The 23,310-nt window shown below is 41.1% G+C and overlaps 1 protein-coding gene across 2 annotated transcripts in view; it reads left to right on the top strand.

Annotated features, from left to right (window-relative positions):
* The first annotated feature begins 16,173 nt into the window (after positions 1 to 16,173).
* Positions 16,174 to 23,310, top strand: part of BAIAP2L1 (BAR/IMD domain containing adaptor protein 2 like 1) — a 35,914-nt gene continuing 28,777 nt past the window's right edge. Inside the window, exon 1 of one of the 2 annotated variants that reach the window (XM_039560109.1) lies at positions 16,174 to 16,392. The gene's annotated coding sequence lies outside the window, so the exon portion shown is untranslated. The remainder of the gene's footprint in view (positions 16,393 to 23,310) is intronic. The other variant, XM_039560108.1, reaches the window with a different exon arrangement.

Genomic DNA, 23,310 nt, shown 5'->3' with positions numbered 1-23,310 from the left:
AGAAAGGGCATAAACAGGGACCACACAAGATGGAAAACATTTGTGGCCATGAGATTCACAACGTTGAAGGACAAAGAGTAAAAACTACAAGAACAGACATTTCCTACCGAATATGTGCAAATAACTGCAAAGCCCAGAGTGCCCTAAAGAGTGATATCAAAGGATTCAATTAAAGATAGAAAGGATTTACTGCTTCCACAGTTTTACAACAGAGCTATCGAAGACAAAGTATAAGGACTGACATTTTAATGCTTCTGAAAACAGATAGCGAGGAAACGGGTTTTTTCCCCAGACAGTATTAAAGCATGTAACAGTGAGCAGTCTATATTAATCCTCTGTGCTGCAAAGCAAGTTGGGCTTGGGTTATTTGGGAGTGAATGACAGATTTAGCTGTACTGGTGAAACAAAGTACAAAAGCGAAGGATTTCATCAAAATTATGTGAAAAGGCAACCAATGTCATTTAAGATGACATCAAATCCTAACTTTAAAAACTGTTTCAAATTTTTTCAAATCTCCAGAGACAACCAAAAATAGAGACTGAAATTACTCACTACAAGGCTCTGAAACCATAACCAAAATTAACTGCAGTGACTAAGCATACTTCTCTTGCCAGTAATGAAAAAAAAAAAAAAAAAAGACATCCTTTTTCCATGATAATTTGACAGCAGTTATTATTAACACAGAAATAAAGTGATCAATGCCCTCTCTCTAAAATACAGAACTCTTCATATTAACAGGTGACAAGGTGAGCAATCCTACTAGAGCTCAATTATAAACCAGTTCTGAAAGGGAATATTTCACACTGAACAAGAACTACAAGGACGACACGAAGACTGCTGCAAAGTTACAGAGAGCACAAGTCCTCTTCAAGACTTTACACAGTGGGCAGGGATTGATAAAGCAATGGAGAAGGTGACAGCGAAAATTCAACATGCAGCCAGCCATGCTATGGGTTAGCAGAGAATTCAGAAAAGACTTATGGTCAAATCTGCAACTATTTAGTCATAAGTGGTCTTAGTGCAGACTGCAGCCACAAGGAGCAGTTTTCATCAGAATTTTCATTATAACACACAGGACTCTGAGTCTTGCAGGTGATATCCTGCTCTCACCATCTGCACCAGAGTTTCCAATGCTTTCAGGAAAGCAACAGAATTAACAAGGCCGAAAATGCTGATTTCCAGGAGATTTCCCAGTCTTGGTTTCAGTTTAGAGCTGTTATTTTTAACAGAGGTTCAGAGATATGAATTCAGCCACCATTTCACTATGGAAAGTGAAAAATGATGCTCACAGTATTACCATTCACTTGTAAGGATACACCCTTCTCATGGAATTTGACACTTTGGATCATGCACACCTTTATGGAAAAAGCCTCCCAAGCTTGGATAGATCCAACACAACTCAAAAATCCGCTCTCCAGCAGAACTTAAAAAATACAAGAACCTTCTTCTTTTGGGGGAAAAAAAAGAAATTTCCATTACCACCTAAACCTCTAGCTTTAAATCTCCAGGCCAGATACCAGAGCCACCCACTGTGAACGGGACTTGCATGTATTTACCAAGCCACTGGAATCTGGCACATCCTCATGCACCTAAAGGAACACTTTATAGAACCACTACAATCAATGATCAATAATCAAGAAGTGCAACAAAAGAGCCCATACAATTTTAAAATAGCTCTGCCTTTATTGTACTTTTTACTATAATCTTTACTTACATAATCGAAATAGTGTTTTTCAAATATTCCAATATAATATCAAGCAATTTTCTTAAGGACTAATTTAGAACTGCAGGCACTGAAGTGATTTATACTTTAATTCCCATGCACTTATCTAAATTGAATTTAATCTGACATCTTATTACCAAGTTCTATTACATTCTCCTAGAGCTCTTAGTAGTCTTTTCTAAAATTGCCTAATTTATATAAATTTATGGCATTACCATGTATTGACACCCTGCTTTTCACCATTACTCTAGGCAGACAGCATAGTAATATATCAGTTGGTGTGCAAAGCCTCAAATAACCCCAATATTTGACTTCTTTCTAGTCCTTCCCAGTCACAGGACTTGTTCTGTAAGTTTCCTACCAATTCATGCACAAGCATGAGTGGCCCAACTTTCCCCCTGCCTTACTTGCTCCAATTTTCCTTAGTAACTTTGAATGAGTTACTAATCCTTTCAAAGTGCCATCTCCTAAATCCTGCTGGTTTCCTTCCAACAAAAATTAGGAAAAAACAGCTACATACATCCTTCCAAAAAACATTGGAAACTCATATGCTCACTCCACTTTCAGTTTTACAGATCTCACCCAGCACACAACACACCCAGGCTCAAGTCCTGCCTCAAGGTGAAGTAATGTAGTTGGTGATTCTCATGAGAAAATTATAATGCTCAACTAGATTATTGATTGTTTCTGTATTTCATGTAAAATGATGACTGAATAAGCACTAGGAAACCAGACAAAATGCAGAGACATCTCTAGTAATAACGTGTAGATTCAGGAATCACTAGAATGTTATGATTGAGTTCATCCCATCCTTATGTTTGGTAACAATAAATCTCAAATTTATCTCATGACCAGTGACAGGACTCGAGGAAATGGCACAAACCTGAGTCAGGGGAGGCTTAGGCTGGATACCAGGAAAATGTGGTCGGGCACTGAACAGGCTACCCAGGGCAGTGGTCACAGCACCAAACCTGACAGAGCTCAGGAAGTGTTTGAACAAAATTCTCAGGCACAGGGTGGGATTCTTGGAGTGTCCTGTGCAGGGCCAGGATTGGGACTGTGATAATCCTGGTGGGCCCCTTCCAACTCAGGCTATTCTATGATTCTATGAAATATTTCTCATGGGTAGCAACACACTTCAGACCACAAGGACTGCAACTTGAGGTGCCCCAAAGTTGAGGCCCTGGAAAGTTTTAAGATCAGGATTCTAGACAGGAGAACTTACACTACAGCTAACTTTACTCACCCTAGAATAATTTTTTTTTTCTATTACATTATATTCCTGAATAACTGAAATGCATTAACTGTCATTTTCTAATACCATCAAAATAAATGTTATATCTAGACTTCATACCATTCAAAGACCAGGGTTCCTCAAAGTCAGAGTGGCAGCTGTGACATTTGGCACACTCAGAGATCACTGGTAAACAAGGGCTGAAATTGCACTTATTTTCCTGCTCTGCTCTTCTCTCTTGAAAATACTCAAGGTCAATGGCAACACTTGGGTTTGTTTTAAAGAAGACAGCTATCTGTGGAGAAATGTTTCCCTTGGAGATTTTAAAAATTCGTATTAAAGAAAATAACAATGAACATTATTTGAATATAAATTGAAAAATATATTTCAGTTCTGTTAAGTTAATCAGACTTAAATCTCCATGGGAAACTTGCAACACTGTTCTCAATTTAAACACTTCCCAACAATTTACAGCTTCATTTTGCCAACTTTTCCCCAAACCATACTCCCCTGAATTTACACAACCTAGAATGCTATTCAACAACAGCTGAACAAAGCCTGTGAAGAAGAGGTTTAATATGCTGATGAGAAATAGTGCAGGAAAAAGTAGCAGCAGCCCCTGAAAAAAGTCCTCCTTTTTATTCAGATGAAAGATACCTTAGTAATGCATCACCACTTTCTACACTTTAGATCAACATTGGCAGATCAATTTTGTTCTTATGTTTGCACATCTATGACCAGAAATGTTAATTAGCTTTAGGATTCTCTGGCCCCTCATTAGCATCAAAGTGAGGAACATATCAGGGAGGGGGACAGGCAGAATGATGCAAAAGCTACTTAAAAGATGAACCAAACTTCAGTTTCTTGTACTTGGTGCAGAACTTCTAAATGGAGTTGGGCTGTAAACGTGCCACAGCACAGATCCTGTTCAAAATCTCTGTCACATGGAGACCAGGTAAAGTGGAAGTGCGAATCAACAACAGCAGAGCTTAATCTATTTTTCATTTTGCACTCTGAGCCAAAGCACAAAAATGTGAGATGTTGAGTAAGCGTCAATGCATCGATGGGCTATGGATGGGTGAGCTCCCAGCAAACAATGCACAGACACAGAGCCAGAATGCACTGAATTTTCTTACCAGGACCCAAAGGAAAGTTGATTCCAGAGGATGACATTTGCACTTAGATACTGTTTCAGTTCCTGGAATTAGCCAGCACTGAATTGAACTCTTGGTGCTGAAAGAATGCAGTGAATGAAGTGGGCACCTGCACCATCCAAACGCACACCACTCTGCTGGAACAATCCTTACTGCTCCTCTTCACGTGCCTCTCCTACACTGCCAGTGTTCAGTTTCCAGTACAATACACAGACATTTCCATAACAGCTGTTTCAAGGAAAAGGGATATAGCAGCAGTCATGAGGATGGATGAATATTAGGATCTGGCCCTTGAAGTGGATTTTGTGTTCAGAGGTGGCTGATTCTAATACAATCAGAATACACAAACACACATTTATATGGTTGCAAAAAAAAAAGGTGAAATTCTATTCACTATGAATTTGTTGGACTAAAATGCTTGTTTCCATAGTGAAACAAGACAAAAAGTCAAAAATCTAGAAAAAAATAAAGAATTTTTAAAGGCTGGGACTGATAATTCTATTCCCAGGCCAAAAGATCTGTATCCAGCAAAAACACTTGATGTAAATAAGATTAAATGTTGCAAAATATTACAGATTTTTGTTGTCTATTTTAAACAATATGGAGAAACCCAAATATTTTGTTTCACTATAATAAGTGAAATCTAAGCAATTTTACGACTAAAATTTTTTTTCCCCAAAAATCAAATAATCTTTCATGTTCAATTTCCATGAATTAGCCTTCCAGCTCTCAGCAGCTCACCCACAGTTGGAAGCTGTTTGATACCTTTCTTGAGCAGGACACTGGGAACTTCATGTGCATCCACTCACTGCTGAGTGCTTCATGGAGCTGCTCTGGAACTGCATTTTCACACCAGTTCCTTCAGTGAAGTCACTGGTTGTATCTGGTTATTCTTCTCCCTTCCTTTGCAATACCTGCACATAAGATGAACTACCTTGCCATCCCCACGAGCAACTTCTGCTACAAGTCAGTCAATATATTAAGTTTCTGTCTCATTTTAAAAACTCTGTGATAGCAAAGTATTTATAACTACAACCCCAAAGTAATAACACTATTGCTCTGACCTCTGTTGATTACTTTTAATTTATATACAGGTTAGTCCTTTTTCACCTTCTGGTCTTGTTTAAGAATATAACAACAAAGCAACCTTGACAAAATTGGAATCAACTGGTAATTAGTATTCCATTTAATGGAGATGAAAGCCACGGCACTCTAGGAGGATACTGCACTTATTACATTAAGCTATATATAACTGCATCAAATGGAATATTTAAGCATTTTAACTTGAGCATTTTATGCGTTAGTAATTCACTTAATTATTTTCTCCAGAGAACAAGTGGTATAATATCATGCTGATGCATGGGGAGTCATATGAATAAATCTTCAGGCATCAGGATAGCATCAGATACCCCAGAGCCTCACTTAAATCAATAACAGCAGGAGGAAGTAGTGGGAAGAATGCTGCTTCTGGCTTATTTCACAGCACTGTCTGTACAGCAGGTACACCAATCATGCTGAAGACCTAGTTGCCTTAACTTAATGAAAATGTAACTCATACTTTCACACTTTCATAAAAGTAAAAAGCTACCTATATTACATCCTCATTTAAAATGTCTCTGCTAGACCTCTTGCTTCATGATAATCATGTTCTAATGAATTTGAGCTGTTTAGGTCACATTGTATTTCTACACGGTCACTGCAGTCACAGAAAACAGGTGAGAATGAATCAGTAGAGTGAGAGGGCATAAACAAGAAACTTCGCTAACAATTCCCTGCAGATAAATAAATGAATGTGTCACTATTCTCCAACACATAACTTCACTAACACAACTAAACCAGCCTCTGTCTAAAATATTTTCTGCAGTGTAGCCTATTTTTATAGCTCTGAATTTGATATGGGAAATATTACAACAGTAATCAATGACTGCAGAGAGAAATTGAGATGAGAAAGAGTCATAAAATGAGCAAGTAAGGCAAGGAGAAATGGAACATTATGTTAGAGATCTGAAAATGGGAAACAGGACTTCTGTTACTTTGTGTCTATGTGCTTTATTTTATACAGTATTTTCTCTTTACTGTATTGGCAAATAGTACCCATACGTGGGGCAGGAGAAATTGGAAGTTAAAGAAATAGAGTAAGAGACTGACACAAAATTGGCAATGAAAAATTGCCAATTTGATTTTGTCTGAAATTTTGTCAAATTCTGTCTGAATTTGATTTGCACCTGATCCCAGCTGTAGTTGCTGCTACAGCTGAGTGGTGGCCAGGGACTTCCATCTTCAGACCTCAAACTCCAGCGCAGCTGTGGTGAAATCCAGATGACACTGTGAGTCAGACCAGCACAAACATCAAACAGAATTCAAGCTACAGCACTGCCCTAAATTCATATGCTGCTACCCACTTTCTTGGTGGACTGTTGACAGCTGAGACTAACTCAGAACCAAAAACCAATTTCCAACTCTTGTTTTGCGCAGGAATTTCAACCAATTTGGCACTGGAGAAAAGTTGAAATGAAGCTGCTGTGGTGGTTGTTTGTTACCAAGGGATTCTTCCTGTGTAAGTGAAATTCCTACCTAGCCACTGTCTGCCTTTTCAACTACTTTGTGCTGCAGAAAAAGGGACGCGACCTTGGCCCCCATTATCTAGAAAAACTAACAAAATGTAACACACTTCTACATTAACTCATTAATATTACCCAAAGAGCACAAACTGTTGGCTGCACTTAGGAAGATGAATATTTCTGAATATTTTGGGAAAAGCATCCAGCTGCCAGCTGGTGAATCACCATAACAAAATGCTCATTCCTCTAAAGAGTTGCCCATCAATATAAGTAATGCATGGGTTTAAATTCCCAGTTACACAGCCCCCTTGACTTGGTCATTTTGATGTCATTCCTGAATTGGTGCTACATAATTGCCATAGCTCTCTTGAAGTCATGGAAAGTTCCCCACAGTGAAAGAAAACCCAAAGAAATTTACTGCCTTACTACCCACCCCTCCCCGCCCCTTGCCTGCAGTTATTGCAATAACTGATTTAATTTTTTCTACTAATGCAGGTGTTCAATATCTCCTTGTCCATTTGCTACACCTCTGCCTATCTTTCACCCTTCTGTTTTCCATGAGTGCAGATTTCGGTCCTTGACTGTCAAGGATGCTTTTATCCTTTTTATAGGCATTATTCCACAATGAATACATAGTCACTCATAATAGACCCCAGATTCCAGCCTTCCCCTCAGCAGTGCTGGTAATGCTGTTATCGTGACACTGTCACAGCTCTTATCTCACCTTCGTAATTTGCAAATCCTTTCTTGCCTGAAGTGCCATTCATGGGTATAGACAGACCTAAACTGTTTACACTGCCCACAGCTCTCACAGACTGCTCAAAGACCACAGGTTTATATTTAAAAAGTTTGGGAAAAAAAGGTTGCAGACATTCTCCCTTTACATTTCTCCTGTGGTGCTGAAGTACTGATATTTTCATCAGCAGTATTAATTCTACGCACCATCTCATCCCTTAGTAATTTCCAGAAAAATCAGCATAACAGGGTGATACTTGAAGTGTTATTTGAAGAGTTACCCATGGAATTAAGAATTAAAATGGACTAGAGGGACAGGACTTCTGAAAGAGAGACCTATCCCCAGCTCCTCACAGTGTGGATTTTGAAGGATTCAGAAATTGTAGGAGAGAGATGAACCATCTGTTCTGTCAGCTGGGGGAGGAAAGGGACTTAGGATACTGATCTAGAATAAACTCACAGTACAATATTACATCTTTTCTGGATATTCCCAAAAAAGGAGACAATTGTAATTATCTTTTTCTTTAATTCATTACTGTGCATGGTAATACTTCCAGTTCAGCCTTGTGTCTTGGTCTGTAAATACTAGATACAGAACACCCAAAAGCAGATCCAGGTAATTCTAATGACTTTTCACATTTAAAAATATAAAACCAATGTGAGATCTCTGATCTTCGGAAAATTTCAGAGCTAAACCATTATTTGAATTTTGCAGCTTACAGCATTGTCTCTATTGTAAGGAGGGAAATTTAGCGGTTTCTTTTCATTACTGCTCCTTTGATTTACTTCTAGTTGCTAAGTAGTGTTACAATAGTAACAAACGTGGGTAGAGATATGAAACTTTATGTAAGGTTTAGCTGCAAGTATGTGTATTCCATGATACTAATGAAAAACATCTGCACAACCAACTGACTGATGAAGAGCAGGTAATAAAAATGTGGCAAGTACAACAGCAAGCTCCTGGTATTTTAGGAGTCAAAGAAGGAGGAAGTATTATCAAATTGTTTCACAAATCCTGTCAGCATAAGAGTTTTGTGAGTAACTGTTTTCTCTCTTAAATGTTTGCATTACTTGAAGTTTAACAGAAAATCAAGAGCATAAAAAAGAAAGCTGGGCTTCTCTAAATTAAATCAAAACCAAAATTTTGTCCTAAATTTAAGACACTGACAAAATCTCATTGTCAAAAGAAGGTCCACCACATCCCTTTTCTCCTAGTTTGGACCAGCAGTAACATACAGGCTTTCTATATGAACAAGACAAAATTTAACATATCACCCATTTAGAAACCCAGAAATTAATGAAATTCTTGATATCTAATTCAATGAATTCTAGGGTGGAGCAGCAGTAATATGCAGCATAGAAGCAACTTGATTTATCTCCTGTATCCAGAAACTGGGTTATCTGGTTCCAGAACAGCTAGTTCCAAAACATCCCCAGGAATATAATAACACATCCCCTTATGTGAAAAGGACGAAAGAAACAGAAAATGCTTTTTCCTCGGAAGCCAAACAACCGGTCAGCTGCAATGTCTGTGCTGAATCACAACCCAAATAACTCTTACCTAGTAAGTTATAGATAACTCTAGTGATTCACTGGCTCAATGACACGGAAGGACTATGCCCTAGAACCCCATGGGAAGCCAGCACCCACGGCGCTGTTATCAGAAGCCAAGAGCCTTCTTCTCCTCGCATGTCAGGTAAGGATGACAAATAAGCTCCTTAGGTCACTCCTAGATCCCAGCGCTCTCGATCACCTTCGTAACTCCTGTCACTTTACAGGCGGGGCCCCCTTTCCTGCCACCTTGCCTCTCAAACGAAATTGGAGCAAAGAAAAGTTCATTGCAAGCATCCACCTTAAAGGCCGAACATGTCCATCCACCCTGGACCCAGCTGCCTCCTCTGACCCCACTGCGGGAACGCTGCCGAGCTCGATCCGCCCTCTGCTCGCACATCCTCCTGCCCAGCCCCAGGGCACGCAGCGGTACCTGCACTCCCATCCCGTGCAAATGCTACTCAGGCAAGCTACGGCACAACCCTCGGCCTAGGTCAGACACTTGGAACCGAAAAACACGGAATAAAGTGATGGTTAAGGGTTCGCAGCCCCATGGGCGGAGCCCAGCAGTGACCCACAGCAAGGGCCGGGAACGCAGCCGGAAAGTGCCAGAGCAAACCCGCCCCGAACCAGGTGGATTTGAGCCATCCCACACCACTCTGCCCTGAGGCTAGGGACCGCTCCTTGTGCTACAGCCCACGTATTTGATTTTCAAATGAGAAAGCTGAGCAGAAATGAGGAATGTTGAGCCAAACTCTTTCAGGAAATCCGTAGGAACTGAACTGACTTCAATGAAGCCAGTTAATCAGGAGCTGAAAACCTCTCGTAATCACTCTAATTTCCCTAACCATGTCATTTTCCCAATCTCAATGGGACTGGAAGTGAGGTATTTTGACCCTAGAGCTATCACCTTTCAGACAACCAGTGATTAATCAATCATCCTTTTCATCCAAATCTCCAAGACTGCCTTTTGCCAACCCAATCTAATCCTCATCTTCCCCTCTTTGCAGAACAGTCACAGCCTCCAACCACCTCCTTCCTCAGGCGTTTTTGCAAGCCAGGGGCGGGACCCCAAGCGGGGACAGCGACTGTCAGCAGCTGCTTTGGGTCTGCTGTGGAGACACACTCAGAACACACCACCAGGCTGCACAGGTACTTGGGATTATAAATATCCATCACAGGCTGCTCCCAAGATTTGCGCTGCTCAATATCAACCATCACTGCCCGTGCATTTTCTGGAAAACATTGCAAGTGTTGTCACTGGCCAGTGGGTGTCTAGAAACAAGGAGTGGGCAGGCACAGCAGTGTTAGATTCCTGGAACAGCAACTGAACATAAGAGGAGAAGGCAGGCTCATAACATGTCCATAGAAAGAAACTTCAGTATGGCTCAATCCAAGAATATCCAAGTAGGGGTTTGGAATCATATTTTTATTACCAACAAATAGAAATGGATTGCTTTTTTGGTATCAGTACAACTCCTAAAAAATGTTCACAATTAAATGGCAATACAGGAAGAAGGTAATTGTATTTTTGTAATAGTTTACTATTAATACAATCTATCCTGAACCTAGTTCTAGTAATTTTCCATGACACTAAGTCTGCATAAAAGATTGCGGTTAATGAGCTACAAATTTCTTCGCAATATAGAAATGCAATTCTAGGAGTTTTTTCTAGAAAAAAAAAATTTAAGTACAATCAAATTACCATTTTAAAGTACAAACAAATTATCAGTATTATGTACTTGGTCTATTTTGTCATTGCTATGAAAAGGAAGAGAAGCAAAATTCTCTGAAAATCCTCACAGAAGTGCTACTTTTACCTGGTGCACATTTTGTTCCCAGCCCAGCAATAGCATCACATTCCAGTTGAGGTCTTTATGTTCCACCCCATAACAAACACTGATAATTCCTACTCTGGTTCTAAAACAGAATCTATTGACGTTTCTAAGACCAGCAATGAGCAGATCTCTGTTCAGCTGGAGAACTCTACACTCAGCCCCAGGCAAAACCAGTTTATCCATCTGGGACAGCACACACCTGTTGTTAGTTAATCCCCAGCTGACAAATTACGAAAGGGAGAATAACAAATACGTAGGATTTAAAATAATGTGTTTCCAGCATGAGTCACCTCATAAAACCCTGAATTTTTAATCATTAAAACGGATTAGAAGTTTGTAACAGGAGTTTAACCAGGATGTTTTCTTGCTACTAGGGCTGACTTCCAAAATAAAGTTACAGATCCCAAGGCATATTTAGATTTCAATAACATGAACATACTAACTGCACTTACACTCTTGAGAAAAAATTCCAAGGCTGTGTCTGAGCAATATAAAGGCTGTTTCATTCGCTTACCACTAATATCTATCTTGTTTCATTATAAAGCACTTGAAAGCCCTGTGCATACAGATAATGTGTGTTTCTTCTGCTCCATCGTGCATAGCTCGCTTGCCATCTAGTGGGTAGAGCACGTGAAATAAAGCACAGCTACTCTCGGCAGGAAATGAGCAGTCACAAAATGTGTGGGTATAACAGCTTTGAATTAAATATTTCAACTAACAGCAGAAAATTATTAGCATAGCAAGCAGGACTGCCTACTAGATTCCCTTGAATGCTAAAGTTTGTCTAACTCCTAAAAAAAACACATTAAAAAACACTTTCTTCATTAACATACATTTAGTCTCAAAAAAAGAAACCACAATGATGAAATCAGATTATAGTTCATCTTATAATACTGCCAAGATAATTTGCAACACGAGACTATTGAGACACAAAACATAAGCATCTAAAGCCTTAATCTCCAAGACAAAAACATCATCTCACTTTTAGTCTGGAGAAAGACGAGTTAATAAAAAGCATCCTGTACTTCCTTGATTCAGCCCCCCAAAGTACAGTGAATTAATTACATGTTTAAATTAAGCATTCAATTAAGTGTCTTCCTTGACCAGAGAGCTCAGTATCTTATTGACCTGTGAGTCTGAGTTACGGCTCATTTGCTTTGAAACCAGCCCAGGACAATGAACAGCAGGTAACAAAATGATTTTGTGCTTGCTTGCATCAGTTTAAAAATGGAGTAAATCCTTTAAATGATCCAGAGCTGAATCAGACCGAAAGGGTCAGTAACCCTTCAAAAGTTTTGTATAATTCTTTCAAACAACACTTTGTTAAAGTTTTAGTGTGCTTCTACATTGTCAATTTGAAGGGGATTAAAATACTTGAAAAATTCCATATAAGAGTCAACAGAGGACAAAAAATATCTATCAATCAGAAAAGAGAGCCTGTAGAGTCCTTCTAATTTCCTGTTCAGAAAATTATATTCTGACTCTGAATGTTGTTTGAGATCACTAAATAACATGCTGTGGACATGCTTTTTTCCTTAATCAAGTTAAGCATCTGCTAATGATCACGGGGAATGAAATAGGCCACAGCTGGCTAGATCGTGCACATGTGATTACTGCTTAGCCACAATTTATGTAATTAGTTGCAGTCATACTAAGCTACCTAAAACACGTGTTAAAGATCTAATGATGAGCTGACATTAGTGGGTCTTTGCAGCATGCTTAAACCCTTCCCAAAGAATGTTTGAATATGTCTCTGACACGCAAACAGGACACATGCAGAAGATATCAAAATATTACTGCTTTTAAAGAAATTTACTCAAGGGAATATTTCTGAGTATGTACATTTTCAAAAGATATATCAATACCCTTTTCTCATTACAATCTCAGTTCTACAGGGCTGGCAATGTGTGGAAATTTTTATTGTGGCTATTCATGTTCAAAAGCTTAAAGCCTACAAGGGAGAACTGGCCTTCTGGAGGGAATAAACATAAGCACTTATTTTGAGTGAGTCCCTCGACAGCAGTTTTGCTAAACCTATGTGATTCTGCTTCTGGCCAACATGGAAGGAGCTGCTGGACTGGCGCCCAGAGAGGCACTTCACAGCAATACATGCAGAAAGCCAGGTTCAGGTGCTGCAGCCCCAGCTCCAGGCCAGCCCATGCCTGGCTGCTCCTGCTCAGTACCTGCCTGCCAGGGGCAGGAGCATCTTAACCATTGCAAGGGTGAGACCAGAACATGCTGGAATCCAAGCCATCCCTTATAAACAGCCAGTATCAAGTGGAACTGTTGGAATTATGCATCACTACAGTCCTTCAAACATTGTGGTTTAACATCAGGAAAGTGTAAAGTGAGGCAGAATGGCAGGTAATGAGGAAGGAGTTTTGCTTTCTGAACAGGCAATATTACAGTCAAAGTTCTCATTACGACCCAGAGGATGCCTGCTGAGCACAGGCAACTCAGCTGGGTTAGTGACATAGGGGATAGACCAACACAAAATGCTAAATACTGTCTCCTGTAACACTTTAACTCCTATTTTCTTTACTTGACAAGTTACACGCTCTTTCAAATAAAACTTTCAGTTCTGTCCTTCAACTTTTCCTTCAAAATTCAACTGGATGAAGCCATGAGCAACCTAATCCTGAATTCAGCCCTACTCTGATGGGTACTGGACCAGGTAAGCCACTAACCTGGCAAATTTCCCAAACCATTCTTGAGGTGCAGTTATTGCTTGAGACAAAGTACAAAGAACAGATGTAGTTATACCACAGGATTGGTTCACCACCAAAGAAAGAACATTTCCTTCTTCATCTCTTCTGGCCAACAAATCCCTATATGTTAAAAGTAAGCATCAAAAAAAGATAATCACATTAATTTTGATTCCAATCAGTTCAGAAAGCAGATATGGTTGGTGATCAGGACTCCTGCTCATTCAACTATTCCAAAGTCCTGTTGTTTGCACACATCAGGATTGACTCCAGCTAAGTCAGTAATGTAACACTAATCTTAACACAATGTAAGATAAAAATCCCCTATTAAGAGAACAAAACATTTGCATTACAAGCTCAAGCAGACTTTTTTTTTCCTAGTGAATTTGAAAATTTACTGTTTATAGAAAAGGCCTGGATACTTAAAGGACTGGATTTGGCTGTCAAGTTTCAAATTTTGCAGTCACACAGTAAAGCTAAATATCTCAACTATTTATGGTTATTTTTATTTTAATCTGGAGATAGATAACATAATAGATGCAATCATTACCCCAAAGTAAGGATTCTGCCCTCCTAGCTTCATTTCTCACTTAGGTATTCTTTGAAGACTGTTTATTTTTTAAGTTCCTTTTTCTTTTCTCCATAGCTTTACAACTGTATTATTTATTTCCATCTTTATTTTCCTTTTTTTTAAAATAACCAACAGCACTAAAAACACAAAAAAGATTACATAAAAACTCTAAAAAATGTATACACATGAAGACTACAGAAACTAACACCAAAGGTCATACCAAAGACCAAAGGTCACACAGTAGGAAATTCAGTAGAAGTTTAAAATATTTACATCTGCTTTAAAAAGAAAGACCTTTACAAATGTTTTGAAATGCTGAGCATTCCCACGAAGTGTGTTAAGTGTCGTAACAATTTAAACACTTCTGCCTACATAAATTATCCATATTGTCTCTGATATGCATACTCCATTAACACTCACTTTGTAATTTACTATGACTGAACTTAGCAAGCCAACTGGAAACAAATACCCTGAGTCCTAGGTGAGCTCCTAGAGCTTCACAGTGTTCAGAGGAAAGAGAAATGCTCTGCCCCTAACAGGAACAGAACATTCCCTGCTCTATGCTACACTCCCAGCTCCTTTAGCAGGAATCAGGGAAGGAAAAGTCCTTTTCTGCATCTTCTTTTGGGTACCTGCTCGCTCAAATTTGAACACCAGTCCATTAGGGAGTAACATCCTTTTCAGGCACTGGCATATGGTAAAACAAAAGTTAGTAGTACCCGGTCTGTTTTCAGAGCTGTAGCAAACTCTGCAGACAAAAGACTTGGAAACAAACAGTGTGACTTGTGACTCTTCGTGCCATACTCAGGCAAGCAGCCACATCACATTTGAGAGGACCGTTTGTATGAGCAAACACTGCTTAGCAGGAACATAAATTGTAGACTTGGGCCCCAAACAATCCATTATGCCCATAGGACAACATTATAAATTAAACTGAATAGCAATTAATACCATGCATACCAGAAGTCTGTAAAGACCTCAGCTGAGAGTACAAAGTCTCATAAAACCCCCTTTCTGCCCTGCATTGTAGCTGCATTGAAGGTAACACCTTAAGCGCCCACTTTTTCCTCAGATGGCAAACTGTAATTCTAAAGGCACATCTCCTTGTGCTCAAACGAAAACATTTTTGCAGCTCTCAAAACCTGGTAACAACCTCCTCCCTCACCAGAGTCCAGTATCTAGGATTCTGATCCAAGTCCAGTTTTTTATTGCTGCAATAAAGTGAGGGAAACAGAGGGAAAGACAACGACCAAGAGGACAGCCAATGCGTAAGGATGGTGATTACACCTCACACGCCCGATACCCGGCACCATAACCTAGTTATAAATACCCAAGGTTATGAAATTCTCACAAAGCCCTTCCAGATAGTGCCGGTATTACTTTATCAGAAAGATATTCCAGCTGGCATACTTTATTCTCACAATCTCTGGACAATTTATGGTCCACAAAAATTTACAGCTTCCCACAGCCTTCCTCACCACCCCTCTCCATGAAGGCCTTGTAAGTCAGTTCACAGAGGAAAGATGACTGGGGGGCACTGTTTTATGGGTGTGTATTTAAAACAAATAGAAAACTTCCCCGTGTAGCAGGAAGCTCGGGCAGTGCTCTAGACCAGGACTGGGGAGAAAGACATTTTTGTCCATTCCTGAGAGGGTCTCTCCCCCCCGCTCTCCCTCACGTTGGGCTGCTGTGGAAGGAAGCAGGGCGACCACCCCGCACCGCACTACCGTCGCCAGGGCTACGCTAATTCATTCTGACTAATTAATTTCTACAGAACCCTCACTTAACTGCTGGGAGAAGTTTACCCGCGACTTCGTGGGGCACACACAGCAGAGCGGCCTCTTGAAAGGACTTCCACAGGACTTCCCAGCCGGGCTGGGCTGGGCTGGGCTTTGGCAGCGGGGCAGGAGCTCCCATAGAAGGAACCGGGGAGGAGGAGGCCGGAGGATGGAGGCGGCGCTCGGGAGCAGGCGGCGGCTCAGGTAGAGAGGGGCGGTCCGTGCCCTCCGCCCGCCCCGCCCGGCCGTGCCCGCCGAGCCGAGTGCGGTGATGCGAGCCCAGCCCGGCCCGGCCCGGCCCGGCCCCGGCCCTCCCCGCCCGCCGAGCCAGTCCTGCCGCGTCGGGAGCCGCGGCGCAGGGCCCGCCCCGGCGGCGCTGCCCGGCTGGTTCCGCAAGTTTTTGACAGTTTGTTCGCGGCACCGGGAGCCGAGGCTGCGGCGCTGGGCTGGGGCCGGGGCGCTCCGCAGGACCGAGCTCTCCCCGCCGGCACCATGTCCCGGACCCCGAGGAGGTGAACAAGCTGACGGAGAACACGTACAAAGTGAGTGCGGAACGGGGAGGGGCTGCCCGCGGCCCCCTTTGGCCCGGCACCGGGGCCGCGGGGCAGCCGCGGCTCCTCACGCGGAAACGCAGCAAACTTTTCTCTTTTTTTTTTTTTTCCCCTTCTCTTTTCTTTTTTTTCTTCCTTTCTTTGTTCTTTTTTTCTTTTCCTTTTTTTCCCCTGTCCCCGTTTCCCTCTCCGGGAGTGATCCCACCCGCCCCGCTGTGTCCGGCCGCTCCCCGTCCCCGCGGCCGGGGCTCCGCCGCAGCCCCCGGGCGGGCACGGCCGCGGCACCCCCGGGACAAGGCGGCTTCCAGACCGGTTTCTGCCTCTCCAGCAGGCTCGGTTCAACAGCCAGCCCTCATTCCCTCGGTGTGTTTTGGTGATAAGGTGGTTTGGAGATCCTGGTGGTTGTGGTCTTCTGCTTGAACCGTTTCTTCATATGGGCCAGAGCCTAAAAATGGCTTAACGCTGAATTAATTTGCTTGCCAGCGTCCCGAGCTGATAATCAGATTTATGATGGTGCACCCTAGCACTGCCTCAAAGCACTGACCGCTGCGGGTAGTTCAGTTCATGTTAGGAGGCTTTAAAACTTTCCAAAATGCTTCATTATTTGTAGAATTAAAAATATTTTGCTTATGGGCACCAGACACTTGTTCTGAACTCTTTTTCCTTATAAACACAGTCCTTCCAAAACACAGCAATTCTAATTGGGAAAAATTCCCTTGAGAATCATACTTTTGGTTGGGTAGTGAAGTAATCCATAGTTGGATCTGTAATCCTCATTCTGTACAGTCTGTTGTACCAGAGAAAGCACTCACATTTGCATGATTGAATCCATTTGCAAATTTAACTTACAGCTGCACTGCACTTGCAGGTTTGAGCCCTAAGGAAAGCTTTCTGATGGATTGTTCTATTTCACTATTTACTAAATTTTTCTGGTTTATTATCAAATGTTTTCATATTTCTGAAGATGTTGTCATCATCATTTAAAGGTTTTCAAAAACATTTACTAGGAGTAAATTTTGCTGTTACTTTTGTTGTTCTTTGACATACTTAAGTCAACTTTACCTTTATAAGACTTAAGTCTTATACCCCCAGTTATATTGGGGCTATGTTGTATTTATTGTTTACTTTCTTTGGACTTAGATATCAAATTAATGCAAAACTACTGAAAAAAAAAGAGATTATCCGGCTATAAATTTTGTCCTCTAGAACCAGAGCAGATAATCGTAAATAGTCTGGTGCTTTTTGGTATCAGTTACGTTTGCGGCAAGGCCATAAGCAAACATAAATTCCCCTCTCTGAAGTGCACCCTGTAAATACAGGCTCACAGAGGAGAAACCTGGGAAGTTGACTGTTCAGGGCTGTGCCAACAAAGGAATGCTCTACTCTGTCTATTGACTTCCAGAATGCAGTCATAACAGTTTTACAGAGGAGAGGGAAGAAGATCTCCTGTGTGTTTTAATGGATATAATTTAAAATAGGCTTTAAAAGGAGTGACCACTAAATAGGAAAACCTTCCCTGTTACTCAGTTCTTATTTCCTGGGAAAGTTTACCCTTTAGTTTTGTTTCCTAGACTAATTCAAAGAGATCTAAAGATTGAAATAACCAGCAAAAACACAGAGTAATACAAAGTTAATGTTGACAGTGTGATGAAATGTCTCCTCTGTAGGTATTTTGAGAGGTCTGGCATGTTGCATCACATAGCTCGTACTCACAGGCCTGGAAACCCTCCTGCCCTGCCCTCATTAAAAATTGAAACTTTATCCAGATAAGGTAGAAAGGCTGCTTCAGATAGAGAATGGATTCAGGGTCCACTTTAAAGCAGTTATTTCTACATCAAAGTCGAAATCTTGAAAACAGTTGGTTACCCTTTCGGGGCAGAGAGCAGGAGCCTGTGTATTCAGCACTGGCTGGGACTGTAATCACAGCTCCCCCATCTAAAACAAATGAACACCTCTTTGTGCTGTGCTCTGGCCTGCGTGGAGAGTGTGCTCTCTTTTGTTCAGCAGTGTCCATGGCACTTCTGCTCTTGCCTGTGCCATCCCAGCAGTGCACACAAACACCGTGCTGGGATGGGTAGAATCCAGAGCAGTGTTTTGTGCTTCTCCTACCTGTAAGAAGAAAGGCTTGGTCTGGGGAAACCAATTCAGAGTAGTGCTGTGATGGCATCTGTGCTGCAGGACCAAATACAGGCTTTAGAGTTCTCAAAAAGAATCAAGTTTTGGGTGACCTGGAAAAATAATAGAAAATTAAATTGAATACCTTGCTGGCCTGCTATTTTGGGGGGAGGGGGTGTTGTTGTGTAATTTTTTTATTTTTCTTTCTTACAGTGCTAATCCATTGGATTTATTAAATACATGGTAACCTGTGTTATACAAAGCTTCAAAATATATTTACAGAAGTCATCAGGTGGCTGAGTAATGCCGTTTTATTTTTATCTTGTTCTTCCTTTCTGTTGGCATCCGGACCAGAAAGTGAATACCTCAATGTTTTTTAGCTAACCTGACTGAATAAACAGCACAGTTCACAACTGTGTGTGCACACACAAAAATCAGGGCTGACATTTACCCTTTATGTAAGACCTGAAGAATCACTTTAGCGCATGATGGGAATGGCACGTGCACAATGAAGCCCAAGGGTGTGGGAGCCTATGACTAAAGAGGGCCACAGCCTCCCTTTTGCCAAGGAACTGCTGAGAGGTTCCCTGGTATGACACTGCCCTGCCCTGGCAGGGACGTGGGGACGATGTGGGGGAACACTGTGGGCCACCCTCATGCACAGATGGTCACTTGGTCACCCAGGAAGGTTGTCGTGTGCTGTTGTGTCCCTGCAGCCTGTACAGGTTTTCTGCTGTAAATGGGGGAAAACTGCTTGGCATCCGGCTGAGATACACAGAGTGCAGGGGAAAGGGGACAAAACAGGAAAGTGCTGAGGTACAGACCTGTCCTTCTGCCTGGATGGGCCAAGGGCTGGGCAAGCAGCTCACAGAGTGTTCCCATGGTGGTTAGGTTTCTGGAGCTCTTGATAATGGCATGATTGGTGTTGCTAATCTTGGATTTAAAAGATGCGTTTCTCTGTATCCAAGTGAATTTTGATTATCAACCAAAGCATAATTTAAAAAAAACCAAAACACCTCCCTCCCGCAAGAAACCCGTTTGTTCTCCCCAGAGGCATTGAGAATTACTTTGGTAGGCTATATTGTTTTATCACAGAAATATATCTGATAAATTCAGTTTAAAGTCCCACATTCCATGTTTCTGTATTTTAAAAAGACTCACAATTATATTAAACTACTGGACTTATGTATCAAAATTCAGATTCACCTATGGTCCCAGCTCATACTGCAGTGAGGCTGTCGCTTTGCATTCCTGCAGTACAAATCTAACTCCGGGGAAGAGGAGCCTTTGGGAGTTTGTGAGTTTATAAAATCCAGTTCTTCCTTAGTACAAATTTTCTCTTCTGCCCTTATTTAGAGTTTTGCCGGCTTGAGGTCTATCCTTGGGCATGTGTTCATAACCTGGAAAAGTTGTATTAGAAACACACCGATGGATGATGTACTAATGATGTTTCTCTTAAACAAGAAGTTTTCCATCAAGACGACTAATAATTAGTCATAAGAATTAGTCTTTTTGAATAAACACTGGCATCTTGATTTATTCTTTTCCATTCTGTTTAACCTGTTTTAAAATAATATTAAGCTAACTTACAAATGAGATATCTTAACATGAGTGTGTTGAGGGCTCAACTGTGCCCTTCTGAAAACTGTACTATGGATTTCAGAAGCTAAAGCAGGAGATGAAATGCACTAATGTACAAAATGCTTCAGGTTCAGTACAGCACAGTATTATTTCCTTTTTGAATCTTCTCAAGGCGTGTCTCCGACATAGTGTGGCAACACTAAAGACTTTTTAAAAAAATTTACTCATTTTCAGATTGAGAAATAATTTAAACTAAATCACTAGTAGCTATACAAATCTTAGCTATGAATAGCTACAGTGGTGGTAACTAATAGGAGTGATGCTAGAAATCAAGATCTACTTTTCTCTGGTGGTTTTATAATTTCAGAATTCTACCCAAATGCGTTGTTATTCACTCTTGCAAGAGTGCCTGCAGGATGTAAACTTGAAACTGCAGGGAGTCTATGCATTGTTTAGTTGTGTTCATACCTGCTGAGCTATTGTTCAGTGAGGTGTGTCTTTAAGTAAAAAGCAAAGCTGAGCATTTACAGGAAGGCACTTTTACAATGGCTGTCATTTGTTTTGAAGATTAGCGTTGTTTATACGACTATCAGGAACTGTGGAAGATGTAATACCCACACACAACAAGTGGAAATTCAGGGTTTCTTCCTCTCCAGCCAGCTCCATGCTACCCAGCTGGATAACTCACACTGGTTTCATGTGGTGAAAGGAACACAGCAACTCCTACAACAGATTCTGAGGATTTAATGACTCAAATGACCAGAATAGGTTTCTCTTATGCTTTTTTCCTTGGAAGGTCGCTTTTGCCAACTCTAAAGGTCTCTGCATAAAAGATGTTTCCAGTTGCCTGTTTTGAAAATGTTTCCCTTTATTCCCATTCATTCTAAATAATAGAAAGCTGTAGGATCTGATCATGTGCCTCCTCGTTAATTATTCTGTTCATGAGAGGTAGTGTGTCACTAGAATATAGGACACACGATTGACAATTAGGAGGCCCTGTTTGTGTGCCTCACTGTACAGGCAAATAATGTGTTGTGAAGCACTTTATCTCTCCCAAGCTCTTTCTCACTTTGTGATGTTTATTTGGATTAAGACAAAGGTTTTATTTCCATGTCCTTGTACACCAAGGCAGATAAAAATACTGTTATTTTCTGAGACTTTTGACAATTTTAGATTAATTGTTTTCCTGATCAGAATTTTTTCTTGGTTCCTCTGTCCTCCTTTTTGAGAAGTTTTGAGATATGGCTTTATTGTATGACTTGAAATTTTGCACTGGTGTTCATTCCACTCATTTTTGTGACCTTGTCCTTAGACTACAAGTAAGAGAAGCTATAAAGCTGTAAGATGTGGTAAGAAAAAGTAGCTGTACAAATTGATTTGAGTTGCTCTTGTCCCCTATAACTTCTGAAGCTGAATAGAATACAACAATAATTTTAATTGCTCTGAAATGCCTTGACAATATCAAATCTATAGCTCATTCTGAAGAGGGAGTTGCCTGTGACAGCTTTCCTTTTTGATAAAGTGCTCTAGATACTTCTTCCTGAACTTCCTGGACTTCAAAGACAGCCCGTGGTTACCTGTGGTTAACTGTATAGAACTACCACTAGAAGCATGGCCAGGTTTTTTGTTTGCTTTGAGAATCTAGTCTTCAGTAGAAAGGAAAAAGATCACATATTACGCTTTTTTCCTAATGTATGAAAGGGAAATAATCTGAGAATTATTTCATCAGTTCATCTTGGAGACGTGGCAGGGGGGTCAGGGAGAGTTAAGTTTTTCTATCGAGCACAAACCTTTGATTGAGATGAGCCTTGCCCAGTGCTGTGAGGATCAGCTAACACCCATAAACCAAACTCTGCTAAACCAAGCAGACTCCAAAGGGGAATTTCCATTGCAAAGGTTTTTGCCGTTTCTCGGGCGTTCACGTCCAGGGACTGGTTCTGCTAACAATCAACCACTGTGGCAGTGCAAAGCCTGAAACACTTCCAGAGGCTGCCTGGGCTGATGGAGAAAAGATCCATTAGTTGTGCTCCTTCCAGCTGCTGCAGGCACTGGCTGTAAATAGTTTCCTCACCTTTCCCAGCAGCTTTACGTGTACCTTGAGCAGATGTGATGTCCTGGAGCTCTTCCTCCGAGTTCCCTGTGTTCAGTGGACCTGCTGTGTCTCCAGAGCATGGTCTGTGTCTGCTGTTCATGAATACTTGCTGTGGATCAAGAGCTCTAGTGAAAAACAAGAGCTGTGGGGCCTGGCTTCTGAGAGGGGAGCTGTTGAGAGCAATTTTATTGGGGTTTGTTTACTTCCTCTTGGATGAAAACAACTGACAGGTGCAATCACGATTTTTTGCTTGAAATCTGCATTAGAGGATGACAAGAAAACCATAATCTTTACCCCTGAATGCCTAATATAGTCATTCCAAAAATCAGTGCCTCAAGGCCAATAATTATCACGTTATTCTTAGAATTTTGGGGTAGGTGGCAATAAGGGGTTTTACTCTGTAATTTTTTGTTTTGAGAAACAGGGTTAGCAGAGGCAGAATCTTCCAAGATTATTTTCAGTATAGAATGGCAATTCAAGGTGGCATTGGGATTCTTACCTGCCATGGATGCACACCATTATGGTACATCTTTTTTTCCTCATATCCTTGAAAATACAGGACTCTCTATCCTGAAACAACCCCCTAATTCATCTTTTTTTTTTTTCCTTGTGATTCACTGACTCCATGTAAGTCAGCAGACATCATCTTTAGTACACAGCTGGGAAGAAATGGCAAAAAGTTGGAATAGGAAGAAACAACTTGCTCCTTGGAACAAGTGTCTCACAGAGTACCTCAGCAACGAGGAGAGCAACAGGCACAGCAGCAACACAGACAGGAACAAATTAAAAAGCTGGGGCAGGAGGAGGGATGTTCCCAGACACCAGAGCCTGAATATCCATCCTGTTAAGTTGTTAGAATAGCCCTTGGCATTGTTGGCCCGACCTGAAACACACTTTCCCAAATGATTTCTGGATGTGGTTTGTGAGTTAACACAAATCAAGGGCCTGGGGACAATAGCTGGTTTGTTTGCAGTGATTGCATTTGGGTGGGTGAGAGTTTAATGGGACAGACCAGAAAACAATCCCAGTTGCATTTAATTTGTACACAAAGGCAGTGAGGCCAGGTATTGTTCTGTGGCTGCTTTTGATGTAATTTATACTATACTAGTATTGGAATCTAA

Source organism: Corvus cornix, chromosome 14 (assembly GCF_000738735.6).
Source record: "Corvus cornix cornix isolate S_Up_H32 chromosome 14, ASM73873v5, whole genome shotgun sequence".
NCBI classification, from domain to species: Eukaryota; Metazoa; Chordata; class Aves; order Passeriformes; family Corvidae; genus Corvus; species Corvus cornix.
The sequence above is the reverse complement of the archived record's forward strand: the minus strand, read 5'-3'. Positions and strand labels throughout refer to the sequence as shown.